Raw genomic sequence first — 18,087 nt, 5'->3', positions numbered from 1 at the left:
TTTCATAACGTGTTCAGTTTCCAGCCGAATGAGTTTTGTATAACAATGTCATCTTTTTGTCAAATGTGAATAAACCAAAAAGGCGCCGTTGCTTTGTATACTTAAAACATAAAGAAAGCATAAACTCCTTTCAGAAAATTGCGTCCATGGTGAATGGCAATTTAATCTCTTTATCGTCGTTTTTGTATTTCGTTCATGATTTTTCGGCAGTTTTGATGTTATCGTTTCGGAGCAGCCACCACTAACTTGTTTTTACGTCGTTTATTGTGACGAATGACAGAAACAATGAATGGAAAGCACCTTTATGTCTTAATTAAAGAAATCACAAGATTTCGGATAAAATTTGTATCAAACTAAAAAAAAACAATAGGCCATTTTGTGTGTTGACAATGCCGTTTTTGGTTTTACCACTTTGAATATTAAGAGCAATCAACCGCTATACAATTAGTCCAAAATGATAACCCAAAGTACTAGCAATTACGAAGAAGAGCCTATACAATTTTAAAATTTTTCAAGAACAACATCAATGATGGGGTTAACGAATCATTTCAATTGAATGTGTTTAATGAAACGTTGAAACATTTCTCTCTTTCTTGAGCATATCATTTATTGGCAGTTGCGCTTTCTTCAATTTATTTATGGGTGAATATTTTTTTCTCTTGCCATCCTTGACAATGATTCATTTATCCGGCTTGATGTTGAAAAATCGATGATTGTCGCTTGTGACGCATGGGTCACACAATGTGATTCATGGGATTCATTTTCATTCACAACTGAAACATGGATGACTGGTCATAACAAAGCCAATCAAAGAGGGAAAAAGATTCATTTTGTAAAGCATAGAATGAAATCAAACGTCCGTTTTCTTTTGTGAGAATGTCGAAAGTGGCATTTTGAGATAAAATAAGATTGAAATGACAACCATTTAATTGGAAGTCATTATTCAAAACATGATTTTTTTCCCTCTTGACAAAAGTGAAAAAAAGCGAGTGCTTTGAAGTTATTGGCATCTCGCAATTTTAAATCGAAATGTGATCACATTGGAATTTTCAAGAATCTTATTTCAACGAAGATTCTTCTGCAGAGAAAATCCAGCGTGCCGTTGAGAACAATATTGAAATAGCTACAAACTAACAGCGGAAGATACAAATTAATCCAATTAAAAGTTAACAACGAAGCAGTTTCTTCTCTGCAATGGAATCTTGTATGTGGATGTAATGCAAAAATATGTTCACTCTATGCACTTTGTTTGATAAAGTATCCATTCCATTGCCGTTGCTGAAATGAAGTTGTTGAAATTAAAATACCAAAACAATTTTAATTTTCTGATCCAGAGAAGCGATTCAAAGCAATTGCTTTAAACGAATTGCATCATGAATACTACTTCATCGTATAATGTGGAAGTTAGCATAGTTTTCAACAAATTGTTATTTTCAATTGCGAAGTTTTCGTTTTACTTTCATCTTCTCAACTCAGTTATGAAGGAAAAAAAATCAAAGTCTCTTTCGAATGAAGAACTGAAGTCCATTGGGGATGAAAACCAATTTTGAAATGAAACATTTTTTTTTTATTTCGACCGTTCCCGATTGATTCGTAGAATAAGATGGCACGTGTAGATTATGATAATTTTGTAGTCAAGCGCCAACACACAGATCATTTACACACACTTCGTGTGATTGTTTATGGTGGAAACGATTTTTGGATTTCTAAAACGTGCGTTGTATGTGTCGTGTCACAGCAAAAGCATGTTCGCCCAGAGTTAAGCAATTCAATGCAGAAATCAATTTTCCACAATGGTATATGCTTATTTTCAAGTGTTTACGAGGGAAAAAAGCAAAATCAAACAGGTTATTTACTGTGTATCATATTTCTCGTAGTCAAGAATCGCCGCAAAGTGGAAGTGGTTACACATACAATCATACAATTTTGAGTTTTTATCGCTTTTTGGTATTGATGGACACTCGAAGTACTTCACATGAGCTGATATTTACACAAGAATTTCCATAGATTTTTTGTGCCACTTTCACATAGAGACAAAAAGGAGTCGACTATTCGTGACGATACGAATGATTCGACAAGAGATTTGATGATTTGCTTACTTCAACAGTATATTACGCAATCATTTTCGGTTGTAGCCATGCTTGTGTGATTAGATACACAGTTTGGTATGGTAAAACTGTTTATTTATCTTTCGTATTTTTCATTATACCAAGTGAGTGTGCTTTGGAAGACGTGAAGAATAAGCGTATGATATTGTCACTATACCAATTCAAGCACAACGAAATCCCTCCCACCAATCACTTGCACAAAACTCATAATGTCACACTTAAAATAACAGTCAAAGATGTCCTTAATTTTGTTAAAATGCCGTCGAATTACAGACCCATAAATTGCATGACAATTGCTTTGTCGTACAAATTCACAAGTTGGCGATCGGCGAACCGGAGAAAAATGGCATGAGATGAAGTAAGAAAAAAGTGCTTGTAAAACTGCACATATTGCAATGATTGTTGTCATTTGAGCGTCGCACAACCAGAACCAGAGAAGGCCCATTAAATTTAAATAGCGAAAAATTATCAACGCTTTTGATTGCGGATTGTCGCATGTGCTTCACTCCTCCATCATTTTATGTTACATTTAATTTCGACTGCGATTTTCTTAGCGCTCGATTTTTTTGTCGTGTCTCCTCTGTGTGCTTCGTTAGCATATTTTTTTTTGTCGATGGCGTTTTAACGCTGGCCTTCTTCTTGGTGTCAATTTCTTAGTCGCCGTTTTTTTTGTGAAATGTTTTTTTTTTCTTCTCTCAAATTTGCATACATTTGTGTCGTTGTCGCGCACTCGCGCGTTTTTCTTATCACTTGCACACTCATTTCACTTATAGCGACGCCAAAAAAAAAAACTCTTTGCTGCCCTATTGTGACACCAAGTATCATTAGACGGTTATTTCTTTTATCTGCAATATTCTACATGCCATTTTCTCTATTTATTTTTTGTTGACTCTGCGCGCACATAGCTTGCGCTCATTTTATGCACTGGGCCACGAAGAAGTCGTGAGAACGATGAATAGAAGAAGAAAAAATGTAATGGATGTCTTTGCATAGATATTGCATGTAAGTGCCAAAATGCTGAGCAATGTGAATTCTTTTAAGTTATTCGGTGATTCTATTTCTTCTGTTTTCATTCTTATACAAGCTATACGAAAACATACGGTGACGAAGTGCTATGCCAAATATACACATTACCATTTTACATTGTACGATCCATTTCGCACATTTTTCGTCTTCTTGAGAAAGTGAGAACCATTCGTTTTTTAACAATTTTTTTTCCTCTTTCTTCACACAATTTTACTTTTGTCACATATTACATCCGTTGCTGTTATATCCATTTCTGCACTTTGCAAATGATAATAGAGAAGACACACACAGAGAGTGAATGAGATTGAGAGTTTGATGGGAAACATTTACAGTGAAAACAACGTAACGTTCACAGTTCGTTGTTCTTTGACACGTTTTAATTTCATCCGACTGTTTTAAAACAAGTAATTTGATTATGGACTTTTAACAACTTTTGCTACGCAAAGAGATCATGAGTAAAAGGGAGAGATATGGAGAGAGATACAACAACCTGTATGAGAAAATACTACGTCACTCGATCATATAAGAGATGCAATTCTTTTTCTTTAAATAGCTTCAATTCGAATTTCAATTTAATTTACCAACTTTTATGACTTGGATCGCAAAGGATAATTTGAGAAAAACCCATAAGGAACAATGATGAAGAAATGTTTTATTTTTAATTTGATTTTCTGTTATTTTTCAATTTTTAATTGAATGCGAGTTAATTTCTTTCTCCGTTTGTTTTTGTCAATTTTAAAAACTACCGCAATAAGGACGAATTTGAGTCAAATTCACGATACGTTCAATAGATGGAGCAATTTTACACGTTGATATTCTCCATTGAAAACGAACATTGAAGGTTTTTTCCGTTCCATTGTTGATGTTGGAAGGTTTTGGAGCTTTTCAATGGAGTGACGCACACATAAAAGGACATTGGCGCATGTTATGTATCCTGTAGACATACCATATCACGAAAGTTTTAAACTGTTATTCGTTTTAAATGGAGAATGTTAACGTGCAACACACCCTTTTCGAATGCTTTATGTTCGATTTCGAAAAGTCTCCTGGCCATCTATGAACTCAGCTAGAGTTTCCTTTACACATTTAGTTGTCTTCGCTTTTTAGCAACGTTCTTGGTTAAATTCAATTTCACTGTAATTTTCAAACAACTTTTTTTTGGGGGGACCATCTCTCTCAAATATTCATTCTTTTTTTCATTTACTCCTTTAAAACCGTGCGTATTCGTTTCACTTTTATCAAGTGCCTTCATTTTCCCGCCGGGATGGAGACATACTCACACATTTATTTCATAGATACGCTTTTACATCGATGGTAGTTACCATAAAAATAATTAAATTAGATTTATGCAAATCCATAATCGTATATGTCGTGCTCTGCACACCAGACAAAACATTGTCACAAAGAATATGCCTCGTTGTGTTTGCAATGCGTAGAATGCATGCAGAAAAAAAAGATAGGCGATATTGCCCTCTGGATATTTATCATTCATCAGTGACACACACATCATAAATTCAATCCATTGGCGTTTTACCATTGTAACTCATGCATACCTTTCTATGTGTGTGTGTGCTAAATTGACTCCCACTCGATGGGAAATCCGTTAGCAAACAAAAACAAAATATCATAAATTTATCACTTCAAAAGTATTGACTTGCTTCGTTGGTTCGCTCATTCGTTCACTCTTTTTTTTCTGTTCGTTCTTTTGTAGAAGAGGAAGAGAAAGAGAAAAAAAAATGCGAGAGATTTATAAGTGCAACGTTTAACCAGTGAATTGAATCAATTCTTCACATAAGGGAAAAAAGCGGCGGGCATAAGGTATACTGACAAAGTGGCAACACATGGAATGAAAAACCACAACTTTGATATATATGTAAATGAAGAAAATGACTTACCATCGTATGTTTGGTGGTGTTTTTCTTCAGGCTCATTGTAATTTTCCAAGCGGTACATCACACAAGCACTACAACAATTACCCCATTCCGTTTCGTACACTGAAATGACAAAAATCACTCGATGAAAAACATCAAACGAAATTATTATTCATGTTATTGGCCTAAATTGTTGTACATGCATATAAAATGTATTTTCAAAGAATATACTGTAAGTCAGGCCTTTGATGAATACTTTTTCGGGGCTTCTCTATTCTCTATTCTAAAAGACTTTCGCTGCATTATGTGAATATTATATATTCATAGTGATTTTTAATTAATCGATTCCCAAATTGAAAAAGAGAGTTTTTTTTTCTAAACTTTTTTGTGCACTGAGTACAGTAATTAAGAAATAATTTCACCCTTTTTCTCAACTCATGCACTTTTCTCGTTGCAAATGAAGACCTGAAAATTTTTACTTTCTTCAGTATGGATGGGTTTAAGTCAATTTCGATATTTTGAAAATTTTGCTTCTTATACGTAAATGTGTCTTCTAACAAGTTAAGTTTGGCTTACTTTTGCGTAGTATATTAGTATAAATAGAAAAGACGATAGAAACTATTTTTAAATTCTACTTACAAGATATTATTGCATTAAGAAAATAAAATGCAGAACATTTATGAAACCCCAAACTTTGGGGCCCAAATTGTAATATTGCATATTCTACATTATTTTTTGGCAGTACGTTGCTATGAGTGATACGAAACCACGACAACATCCTCATCGTGTACTGCAGCGTAAAATATTTCTTGTAACTTTTACCGTTAAACGTTCATATACGGTATATTTTTTGAGAATGCATGAAGTGATTAAATCTATTTTCTACACCTAAATATATGGCAGTAAAAGGATTGAAAACTTTTTCAATTAACATTTCGATGAGTCTTGATACTTTTTTATTCAATCATAAGAGAAAAATCATCATATATGCACATTTCAAGGAACAATGGATTCCAAACTCCGATGAGTTTTCTAAACCTCTACTAGTAGTAATGTGGTCCGAATCGAAGTTGACATTTCGAATAAATAATCCAAAAAATCTGTGCTCAATAAATGAATCTATCTTTTGCATATTAATTAAAATATGTGCCAAGCAACAGTGAAAGAATGGCATTCAAAGTGTTTGTATTTTGCGTGTATGTTCAAGGAATTGTGATGCCCAATAGTGCCATTTCATTTCAAGTTCCACCCCTGTTGTTCATTCAGTATTTGTCGGTTCTTTTTCGTCCCTCTCCCCATGCATTCACATTCCATTGTACATCATTTGTTTGCGTATCGTTTGAAACATATGCTTTTGAATCAATACGTAGATCCATACAAAATGCCAGTTTGTCGACGACACTGAATGAATGAATATGTTTGTACAATTATTAGCATGTTTTTATGTTGGCAGTCGAAAGAAAAAACCAACCGAAGAAGAAATTTTGAAGCAGTACAATAAGAGTGCAGCGCACAACAATGGAAAGGGCGCCTGAGCTAAATACCCTTACTTTAATACTTTGGAAAATAGTTTGCAGCTGCTTCTCGACTTTGTCTCTATATTTCAAATGTTCAACGAAATAGACACAAATGGCAAATGTGTACGAAATGTAAATGGTAAAAAGGAAATAGAGAAACTTCATCAAAAGAATGAGAAGTGAACGATTCCTTGGAAGTCGATTGAAACAAACATTTACACACACGAAAAAAAAACTTTTTTTGTGCTACCCAACAATATTTTATGGTGAATTTGTTTATAACATGTGAATATGAAATTGTGTGGTTGGGTGCTAGTACTTGTCTTGGGTAATTTAATTTTCAATCGCGCGACGACCCTCGATGCGTTCAAGAATAAAAAAAATATTCTGGTTGTTGCATGTTTTGCGGTTGATATTTCACACAAGTTTTCATTTAAGTTTTTTGAAAGTGTAAACCAACATATACAGTCGCCTTTCTCTCAATAATACACACACGGCGCATTATCCGGATGCATGGAGTTGCACTTCGTGATAACAATAAGTTCCTTTATCTAATTCAATGAAGGCGCGTCGAGGTTTTTCCATCAACCAAAATACAAAAAAAACCATGCAAAGTTGGATAGAAGTTGTAAAATACCTTTAACGAATGAGCACAAGACAGCAACAAATACTCGAATACTAATTAACTGTCTTGGAATATGTAGAATTTCAATAACACGAAAACTTTCGTCATTTAAAATTATATTTTGGGAAATGAAGGGTTCTTCTTTTTGTGTATCGCAACAGAGAGAGAGAGAGAGAGAGAGAGAGAGAGAGAGAGAGAAAACGCCGGCGTGTTTGTACATCCTTTAGTCACACATGCTGAAATGCACACGCTCTTCCTTCAAAACTTCACAATGCATTAACGACAATACAGTGGCGTTTTTGTGTGTTGAAAATTACTTTTTTGCACACATCACACAGTTGAGTTTGTTTAATTATGGTATTGTGTGCACATTTTCCTATACCTTTCGTCGTTGTCGTCGCCGTCGTCATTTCAGTCGATATTTGTTGTGGCATTGCATAGCATTCGCATATTCAGCAGTAACAGGGGTATTTCGTTTCTTGAGCGCTTCAATCATTTTACGTGTTCGCCTTTGAATATGCATTAGCAAATTTCCATTATCGTGAAAAATTAATTGCATCAACACATAGTTTCTTTCTACTTTAGTAAAATTGCTATAAGAAGATACTTGCAAAAAATGATTGATCGTCAAGCATTTTGTAGCTCACGCTTTTTGCTTACATGAAACGAGAAACCGAAGAAGATAAAGAGAAACGGTAAAAAAACGGAATACGTATCGAATGGATTGGCATCGCTTACATTGTTAAAATGATGAGCGAAGAAAAAGAAAACCAATACCAAGAACGAGCAAAGAACATACGTAGAATGATTCAATGCTCTTGGGTATGAGCTGTTGCTCCTGCAGAGTTGCCGGCACATCACAAAATAATTCTCATCTCAGAAGGCGATGCGACGATGCACTTAAAGACAAAGAATGTTGAAATAATACATGGCAAACATTAGTACATATGAAAAAGGTTTCAGTTGTTGAATACATTATCGATATTGGATTCGTGCATATTTCATATCTGACACCTAACCAAGACAATATCGCGTTCCCTTTCGCTATTACTCGCCTTCTATCAAACGCCAACGAACGTATCGAACAATGGATGGGGTTGCAAAAGAAATGCATTAAAAATTATTTTATCCTAAAAATAATATTTTACGATGCAAATGAGGTATTGAGCTTCAGCCGTAATAGGATGCACTCACCATGTGACGACGACAGAAAGAAAATCATGGAAAATAAGAAAAAATCAACCATTATATTCGCTATGTGAATATCAAAGATATTCGTGTAGCAAGATCTTTAAGCCAAATGTAAGACATACATTAACACACAGACAATGCGTTCGGTGGCGAAAAAAAAATCACACATAAAGAAAGATAGAAAATCCCGTGCATATAGCAGCTAGCATCTAGTTATAGTCATAAGACAATGGTAAAGTCAGCGACGGTAATGAAGGTGGTTATCATAACAAAATAGCGGGAAAAAGGGACTGATGCACAAAAAATTGAATATTAATTTATTCGCATTTACATTCTTTATGCTAGTCGTGGGTGTATGTGCCTTTTCGGGATTCTCGTTTGGTCTTTTGTTTTCTTTACTTTGTTTCTATGTTCTTTGTGGATGGTGGTTCGTGCAACCATCAAATAACCGTCTGCGGTCTGACATAAGTATTTGGCCAACATCGCACATTCACTTTGCTCGATTGTTTTTGCACTCTTTTGGGAATAGAAGAAGGTATTAATTTGATGCGCTCATTTTTATTCACCACCAAAGCCATATCGTGCCACTTTTTCGCATCTTAGTTTGCCATAGATTCTATTACAGCAATACATTTCAATATAATTTTGATGAAAAACCGTTGCTCCGCCGCACTGCTTGCTTTTTTTTCTTGTCCCTTTGCGTTCGTTCACATCTTCTCCGTGTACTTTAGTCGACAAAAACTTTTGGCGTTATCGAAAATGCTTTATAAATTAAAATTTTCATCGGTCGTTTTTAAGTTTATGACAATAAATTTATGTATTTTGTCCGGTGCGTTGGATACATTGTGTTTGTTGACTTGTTTCATATTTCTGCCCGATTTAACATATACATTCGCTGTCTATTTGATGAAAAAATTTATGACTTAAGGCTAATTAATTGGTTCGACTAAGAGTGAAAAAGGCATAGAGAGAGGGAGAGAAGCGAGGGTGAGGATAATAAATGACGAGAAAAAATGAGATGGGCTACAATGTTGTTGAACAGAAAAACCACCATACTACAAAATGGCAAACAATCAATTTTTTATGTGATACATTTGGGAATTCATAAACTTGAAACATTTCCACACTTTATTAAAAGATTATTATTGTTTTTGTTGAAAATGAAAAATAATTGAGCAAATATCTTTTGCATTTGAAATTGATTTTGTTCCCATGAAATTTTCATTATTATGAAAATTCCACATAGCCGTTTGCAGTCAGAAATATATTGGTTTTGGATGAAGCATTTTTGGAATCAATCAACAAATTTAATGTCCTTGCATACTTTTTTTTATCGGAAAAATACATCATTTATCATTGAAATATTTTCAAATCCACATCAATGTCGATATTTCGAGAGTTCTTTTTTTTAGCTGACATCGCTTTGGACGAATAAAAAAAACGTTAATTGCTTCTGATTGTATTTGTGTAGAAAATTCTATCAATTCATATTGATGACACCCGGATTCCGGTTTCCCTTTTGTCTCTCCCCAGTAAATCCATATATTTCTCGTTTTCTAATGACTCGAGATGGTCATCGTCGATAGTTAATCGACTAGAACATTCATACAAATGAACTAAACACATTATTTTTTTTTTTTCAATTATTCGTAATATTCGTTTAATTGAATTATATCGCCTTAATAATGCGCATATCAATCAAGTCATTTGATTCAAATGTAGTAAATGTGTGGATTCTATCAATCGAATTAGGATCAAAGCTTTCTTTTATTGCTAAAATCCATATTTATACATTTATCGACTAATCTTCTTTTCCGGAAAGATGTAAATTTTACGATAAAGTAAGTTTATCCACATTGGTAATGCATTACTTGATTCCGCTTGATTCTATCATAGTTATAGAATGTTGATATAAATTTATATGCATGAGCAATTAGTGAATTGAACAAATAATATGTAATGTTTTATTTTAAAAAAAATCTATATTCTCAATTAAAAACACACGAAATCATGCCGAAAATTACAGAGAATTATAGATTCAATAGCTTGGAATGGAACAACAGAGTTTGGATTTTGACATCAATTAGGTGAATGAATTAATTTTCGAAACAGCACTAATACATTGATTCATAAATTTTCAAAAAAAATCTATAAACTCTTTATAACTGAAATCATTTTACTTTTCTGCACACCTAGTGTAGGAAAGGTATTGTATTGAGCCAAAAAATTAAAGTCGCTGTGTGTGATGTGTCCTGTGTTCTTAGGCGTGTTGCCAAAATATCCATATTATGCATGATAGATCATCACACATAAAAAATATTCAAACTCTGATTTTACTGGATGATTGGGGACTGCGAGGAGTACATCTGGCCAAATTTTGGGTGACATTGGTTAACCGGTGTAAAGTGTACTCCCATAGGGGTATACATTGAAAAGTTTAGTTTTTCCACGATAACATTTTCCCCAGAGACGGTATTCAAAATATGACTAAACTACATGATTCGAGGACATGTAGAGTACATCTGGTTAAAATTTCAGTGATATTGAATAATGTGTGACTTAAAATGATATCCTTTCAATTTGAACTCTGAAAGAATGTAAAGTGGGGGGGTTTTTTGGCACCAGATACCCGAATCTGACGTTGGTTTCAAGATGCAATCAATTTTTATACAAAAATTTACAAAAAAATTATTTTTGTATGGGAGCCATGCCTTTGTGGCAGCGTAATGACGTAAAACTTTGCACATGTTGTTTTTTCCACAAGAAAATTACATTCCGAGAGTTTAAAGAAATTTCAATGCATATTAGGGATACCACACATACAAAATTTTGTATGGGGGTAACTATATTTTTAATTTAAATTTCTTTAAACTTTGTGAGATTATTTATATTGATAAGAAAATAATATTCACAAGTTTTCACGGCGCTTTAAGTTACTGCAACCGAGCATAGACCATAATTTCAGTTTATTCCCAAAATTTCGGTTCCATGCGGAAAAGTCAGCTTGCGAACGTAAACCTCTTTATTTTTGTTCAATTTATAAGAAAAATTAACCAAAATGTGATTATCATGGCAGTTAACACAATTTGCCATATGGCATGTCAATTTGAAATATCAAATAGAGTTTTCGAAAAAAAATCGAATTGCATCATGTTCAAAAGGTTATTTTTACTTTCACATTTCAATTAGATAAATCATAGTGTTAAATTTTATCGGATTGAATTCATTTTGGCTGTTTTCCTTACTCTGTATATACAGGGTAGTGCATATAATCGGGTTTTCCATCCACGTTTTTTCAAAAATTCCGGACCAAAAAAAGTGTAAAATCGACTTTGTAAGATTTGACCCCCTGAAACTTGGCCAAAAAGGTGGATGAGAAAAATATCAATTCTAAGGTAATTTTGCATGCTGATTCCGAATTTCGGGGTTGCAGGTAAAAAAAATCACACCTTGAGGGGTTTTTGACTTAAATGGTGAGGAGACTTGGAGGGCAGGGGTCCTAACAAATTTCTCTCGTCATTCTGTATAACTTTGTAGTACATTATTTTTTGATCCGATGAACTTTTGAAAAATTGGGGGCAACCCCAACCCTCCTCGGGAAAAATTCTGCTCAGATGAAAATTTTCGATTTTTTACCCCCAACATACCCCCAAAGGGTTTTTCAAAATTCCCACCCCCTGGAAAACCCGATTATATGCGCCACCCTGTATGTATAGGATTTGGAACAAACGAACCGAACAATTGTTATGACATTTCAAGTTAGTGATCCAATTTTGGAAATGGGATATTTCAAAAATTGTTTGCACATTCATTTTCATTTGAGTATAAGGCGATGAGGCAGGGAGGAGGTTTTGGTTTACATTTGGCCAAAGTATTTCTGACTGATTGCCAACATAATCTCATAAAATGATATCAGTAGTTGTTGGATAAGCTTGAACGTCATTCAACCCATGAACTCGACTCGTTGAATTCATACAATGTACTGTGCATTTGTCGAGTGAATCGAAAACAAATAAACATGAAATGAAACTCATAAGGAATCACTACAACATGAGAGAGAGAGAGAGAAAAAAATGTATCTACAAACAGGCGGAAATGCCTTGGCATCACGAGACTGCCAAATAATTTCGTAAAACGAACCGCAGATGTTATCATAAAATACGAAAATCCATGATTAATCTGTTGTTAATCCGTCGCTCGTACGAAATTGGCTGCCAGTCTTTCTGTATCATTCACACAGCACGGAAAAAATAAAACATTTATAGAGCCAAGCAACAATGAGTGAGACCAATAATATCGGTAAACAGTATTTTCAAATATGTTTGTATGTGATCATTTTGTGGTAGCATTTCAAATAACACACCAAATTTTCTACCGTCACTCGTTATTTTAACCGAAATTATATACGCTCTTTATCAGCACATGTATTTCATTCGGTTTTGTTTTGTGTAGTTCACTTGTCGCCGATTGTATTTCATTTCTAATTTTCCACATGAAAATATATTTTCAAATTTAACATATTATATGAATTTGTGAATGTTGGCTGTTCGGCTTCCGAGTAATTTTCTAAATTGAAGCGCTGATTCAGTGAGTTTGAGGTGAGATTGGTTTTCGGACATGAAAAGTTGAATGTGAGTACTCTATTTCATTTTATGCTTTCGTTCACTGTCTCACAACCGTTCGGTGTTTGCACACATGACATCCAATGAATCTTCCGTGACTGGTGGAATTAGCTCATCTCGTCGTCGTTGTTTTTTCCTCTTCTCCATCTCGCACCCTCTCTCGCTTTTTATTTTCTCTATGTATTTTGTTCGTCTCGCGCAACAGTGCAACTATGTATGCTACGGATCATTTCGAATTCATTTATTCAAATCCGCATCATTCATTTATTTAAGCTTTTTCTGTTTATTCTCTACCTTTTTTTTCATTCCCATATTCACGTAATGAGTCGAGCATTAAAAGCAGCCGCAATTTAGGTTTTGGTTTCCGAATTGTGGTGTGCAATGCCCCCGTCATGTATTTGCTTTAAAGTTGCACTATTTGCATTAGTTTGAATAAATAAATGTACAAAAGCACCATCATCATGCCGGCCAAACTGACTATCTATTTAGAGTGTATTTTTGGATTTTTGGGGTGATTCCGGGTAAAAAAGCTATTTTAATTATTCCAAAAATTTCATCAATTTCCGAGTTTCAAATTAATAGAAAGCAAAGCATTGGACACATCGTACAAACTTTGTAATTAAACCAATAACACAAAACTGTAATCTTTTATCTTATGGCCCTCTGATATATAGTATGTATATAGAGCTATTGAATTTTCCCCGAATGCTTTGAACTTTACCACATACACACACAGTGATCGTCTTTTGCTTCATGAATTCATATAGCTCTCACTTTAGCCCACTCCTTCCGCGCTCTCGCTCTCGTCCTTCGTGTCCAATCTTCTTCTCATCCTCTCTTTTCTGAATTAATATCGTTTACAATGAATAAATTTTATTATTATTTCTCATATGGAATTAATTCAACACTCGTAACCCGATGCAGAGAAAATATTGAAAAACTTTGAGATATCGGCATCCGCCGAAATATAAGCGAAATGAAAAAGGGAATCATACACAAATGCACGTTACGTGCAATGTTTTAATTAAAACTTTTATGAAATCGATTATGGCTTGTTCGGCTCGTATTGATTCTCTTCCTCATATTTTCTCTCTCTCTCTTCCCCTTCTGTTCTATGTTTCTCTCCGTTGTCCGAAAATAAAACAGCTATTGCCTGCACACTTTTTAATAATTGCTTTGTAATTGCATTTCGTTGGCTTAATTGGTCATTGAACACATTGGAAAAAGCCATTGATATTTATAGTTGCAGCATTGAATAGCAACAAAGACAACAACCAAAAAAATCATGTCCATATTGGTTGTGTTGAAAATTCAATGAAAATCGCATCCAAACGGAAAAATAAACCATAAATTATATAGATTACTTAGCTAAGGATAAGACTGGCTGCGGTATAAGATAATTAAAACTATAATATTTCGTATAGTTTTTGTTTTGTTTGCTATTGGTTCTATGTTGCCGGATGGCCGATTTATTGAAAAATTCATTCGCTATAAATGTTTGAATCGAATACGGCGGTGAATAGATAAAGTTCGTCATTGACTCGAGCCGAAAATAATTTGAAAATGGCATTAAAAATTGAAAAAGTTTCATCCATATTGCATTGCATTTCAAAAATTTATAAATCTTATATCATATTTGCCGAACGGATAATCCACAAATTTCATTTAGCACGAGATTTACATTTAAAGAGTGAGAAACTTTAAATGGTTTGTGAATAATTAGTTGAATTATAATTGAATTGTTTTAAATAGCCACAACTGTTAAAATTAAATCGTCAATCAACAATATAGAATAGTGACTACCACTTGTAGTAAAATGAACTTTTTTTGAGTAAAATTCGTATCTTGATGAACCAATTTACATTTCAATCAATTTGAAAGGAACCCATCGTTTGCCATCCATATTTGGACATTTTCGTTTGAATGCTTCATCGAAAGAAGTGTGAGATTAAATTCAGCTCCTTTTGATGTTGAATTTTTAATTTTCATTATACATTTATAATGTGAATCAAAATATTTACAAGTGCCACAACGGAGAAACCCAACACCCATTAATGTTCATTTAATGAAAACTGATATGTTTGCGTTACTATCAGATAATTACAGGTATTAATTTCTCTAATTACGAGAGCGAGATAGCATGAAATTATGTTGAAATGGTTGTAATTTGTTTTTCTATCGACGTTGTCCATGCATTATTATATGCGAAGACTAATGTTTGGGTGACTGCAACATTTAAGGATGAGGTAAAATCCAAACACGAGTTGCTGGTGAAACTATCAATTACATTGATTAAAAAAAATTATTCCCGCCACCGTGTATCGTTCACATTAAATCTTTTATAATTATGCTTTAAATTAATGGTATTGAATATGGAGATAAATAAAAAAAAACCACTTATCATACCAATTTTGAATATTTCAATATAAAAAATGTGGCAACGAGTCAACATTAATTTTATTGATACAAACAAACTCACACAAATTAATCAGATTTGACAACAATCAATTTTGCAATTTTCCCCTTTTTTATTGCAATATCAATTCAACAAATGAGATAATTGAACATTACTTTTCAATCTGTTAAACGAATGTTATTCATGTCATTGTAACCAATGAAGGCTTGAGGTTAACAAATATATGAATGTCGATGTATTTCTATTTGTAATTTTTCGAATCACTTTGGTTAAATTGTTTCAGTTAATTTAGCGGTCAGTGTCATCAATCACAAATACACACACACACTCACAAATAAACATTAAACATAGCAGGTGTTTATTTTTAATTATCTTAATTAATATATAGTAATGAATATTTGAGTAAATTGTATGCTGCGATGAATGTTATCAACACGGAGAGTAGTAAATGAAGAGTGCTTGTGAAATGGCTCAACATATCGTCGTATACAAGACAGAAAATAGTCTATATATTGTTTAATGTCTCTAAATCTTTTTACTCCATTTGTGTGGTTCATTTCCTTCGCATCTATTTCTAGCTGTGCCTTTATTTATTCACCGTAAATGTGTTTGTTCAACGAGTTTTTCTCATGACAAAACCACTCCATAGCAAACACTACTTCATGCGATGAAATTGATCGGGCGACAATGTCGTCGATGGCAAAGACACTTTCCAAATGATTTACATGGAATTTTCATCATCGAGAAATGCTAAATCATATTCATAAATGCATTTAATTCGCATAGCTAATAAAATAATTGGACTTAAACTCTTAAATATTGTTCATATACGTTGTATATTTTGAGCGGTATGCTGCTTTTGTAATTAATCCAAATAAATTGGCTTAATGTGTCATACTCCATTCATTCACTTTATAGTCAAAAGATTTATTTGATGTATGCAATGCCATTGATAATAATAATAAACATATCCATATGACATAACCACAATATATGTGAAACACATCAACGATTGCAACCACTGTAAATCGCGTTGCGTATCAAACGACTCAAAATATGAGCAACACACATACACACTTTGTGTAATGGTAAATGTTTATGGCAAAAATGTTATCGCATCGTCGCTCACCAATTTAATCAATATTGCATTCGAAATTATGCACAAATCAATTTCATCTCATTATTATTAAATGCCTAAACCAATTGCGATTTTAATTAATTCAGTTTTATGAGTGCCATTGAATGCATTGCATATAGAATAGAGTAATTTGAGCAACAGCATTATGCGGTGATTTGTGATGATGCAAACTTAACTTTATTAAGTTGGTTAAGAAAATGTGTGTGCGACGTGCATAAGCAGATTTGAATATGATATCAAAACTGGTTCAAGGATTTAACGACTAACATACCAGGGATTTATGAATTTGGATTAAATCGAGGCAGAGGATGGTGACAAAATCGATTTTGTGCTTCTGAGCATTTGGCTTCTAGGACGGATTCTTTTTGAGTGATTAAAATGTGTGGGTAAAAAGTGATTTCCAACACGAAAAGGAATTTTCGTTTCAGTGAAATTTGTCTTGAAAAAGTTTTTTTCCGCTTTGACCGCCTCAAAGAATCCAGACGTAATTAATTTTAACCGTAGAAATGCGGCAAAAGGGCCAACGGATGAGAAAAGTCTTTTTTTTTTAATTCTTTCGTTGTTAAATGCTTAATCGAGCTGCAAATGTTATCCAAACGTTTGATCCAAATCAAAAAAAAAAGTATATATAACTTGCAAAAAAAAAAGTCATTAATTTAGCCCTTTGAAGAAAAAAAAACAACAACGGCAATTAGTCGATTGTTAAACATGGGCAATGAAACGGCACTTTTATCAACACTCTTTCTGAACAACACAAATCAATTTTGAAGAAGAAAAAAAGTCGCATATATAACAGAGGCATTTTTTGCACTTCGAATGATGGTATTCAAAATGCAAATTAAAATGTCATTGAACAACCATTAACAACGCCCAAAAGTAAATACAAAGGATTAAAATAATTTCACGCAAACGAGGTCTGAAACAACAAAATGCTGTTATTTTTTGTTGTTGTTGTTTTTTTAATTCTGCGCTCTAACAAAACAAGCATTATGCTTACGGAGTTTTTAATGACATTTTTGTTTGATTTCCGCTGTTGATATCGTTTCGTGTGTTTTTCTCTCTCTCTCTCTCTCTCTTTCTCTCTCTCTCTCTCTCTCTTCTAGTTGATTGTTGTTCGTTTGAGTAAACGCTTGAGTGATTTCGGTTGAAATGACTTTGTTTTGTCAAGCGCTCTTGGTGTCTGCTATTTGACGAATGTTAGATTTTCATGTTGAACATATTTTGTGCAACCCTTTTTCTTACGTACCACTGATTTACGAGATTGAATCGCCGCGAATAGTGAACGAACGGAAATCAAATAAGAATAAAAGTGTACACAAATGGAATGAAGGATGAAAAAAATGACGTATATTTTAATGCGTCATGGCACACACGTAATACTCAAAATTAATGTGTTGTCGTTATTTTGCGCGGGTGCAGTTTTATCAAAAGGTTAACGCAAAAGCGATTCGAAAAGTCAGCATGAGCTGAGAATGATTGCGGCAAATGATTAAAATAACATTTGTAAATAATTTATCAAAGCACAAATAAAACGGACATTGCGCATAGCTCAATGAAATAAAACACACACAAA

General features: G+C 33.6%; 1 protein-coding gene and 1 long non-coding RNA gene across 9 annotated transcripts in view; one reads left to right on the top strand and one right to left on the bottom strand.

The window, feature by feature from the left end:
• LOC116341252 (tyrosine-protein phosphatase Lar) overlaps window positions 1-18,087 on the top strand; it is a 380,836-nt gene that overhangs the window by 132,415 nt on the left and 230,334 nt on the right. The window lies entirely within an intron of this gene.
• LOC116341261 overlaps window positions 1-18,087 on the bottom strand; it is a 106,524-nt gene that overhangs the window by 58,109 nt on the left and 30,328 nt on the right. Inside the window, exon 2 of the long non-coding RNA XR_004201144.1 lies at window positions 5,030-5,128. This is a non-coding gene — a long non-coding RNA (uncharacterized LOC116341261). The remainder of the gene's footprint in view (window positions 1-5,029; window positions 5,129-18,087) is intronic.

This window comes from Contarinia nasturtii, unplaced genomic scaffold (assembly GCF_009176525.2).
Source record: "Contarinia nasturtii isolate CC-2019 unplaced genomic scaffold, AAFC_CNas_1.1 Cnas_scaffold_695, whole genome shotgun sequence".
NCBI lineage: Eukaryota > Metazoa > Arthropoda > Insecta > Diptera > Cecidomyiidae > Contarinia > Contarinia nasturtii.
The sequence above is the reverse complement of the archived record's forward strand: the minus strand, read 5'-3'. Positions and strand labels throughout refer to the sequence as shown.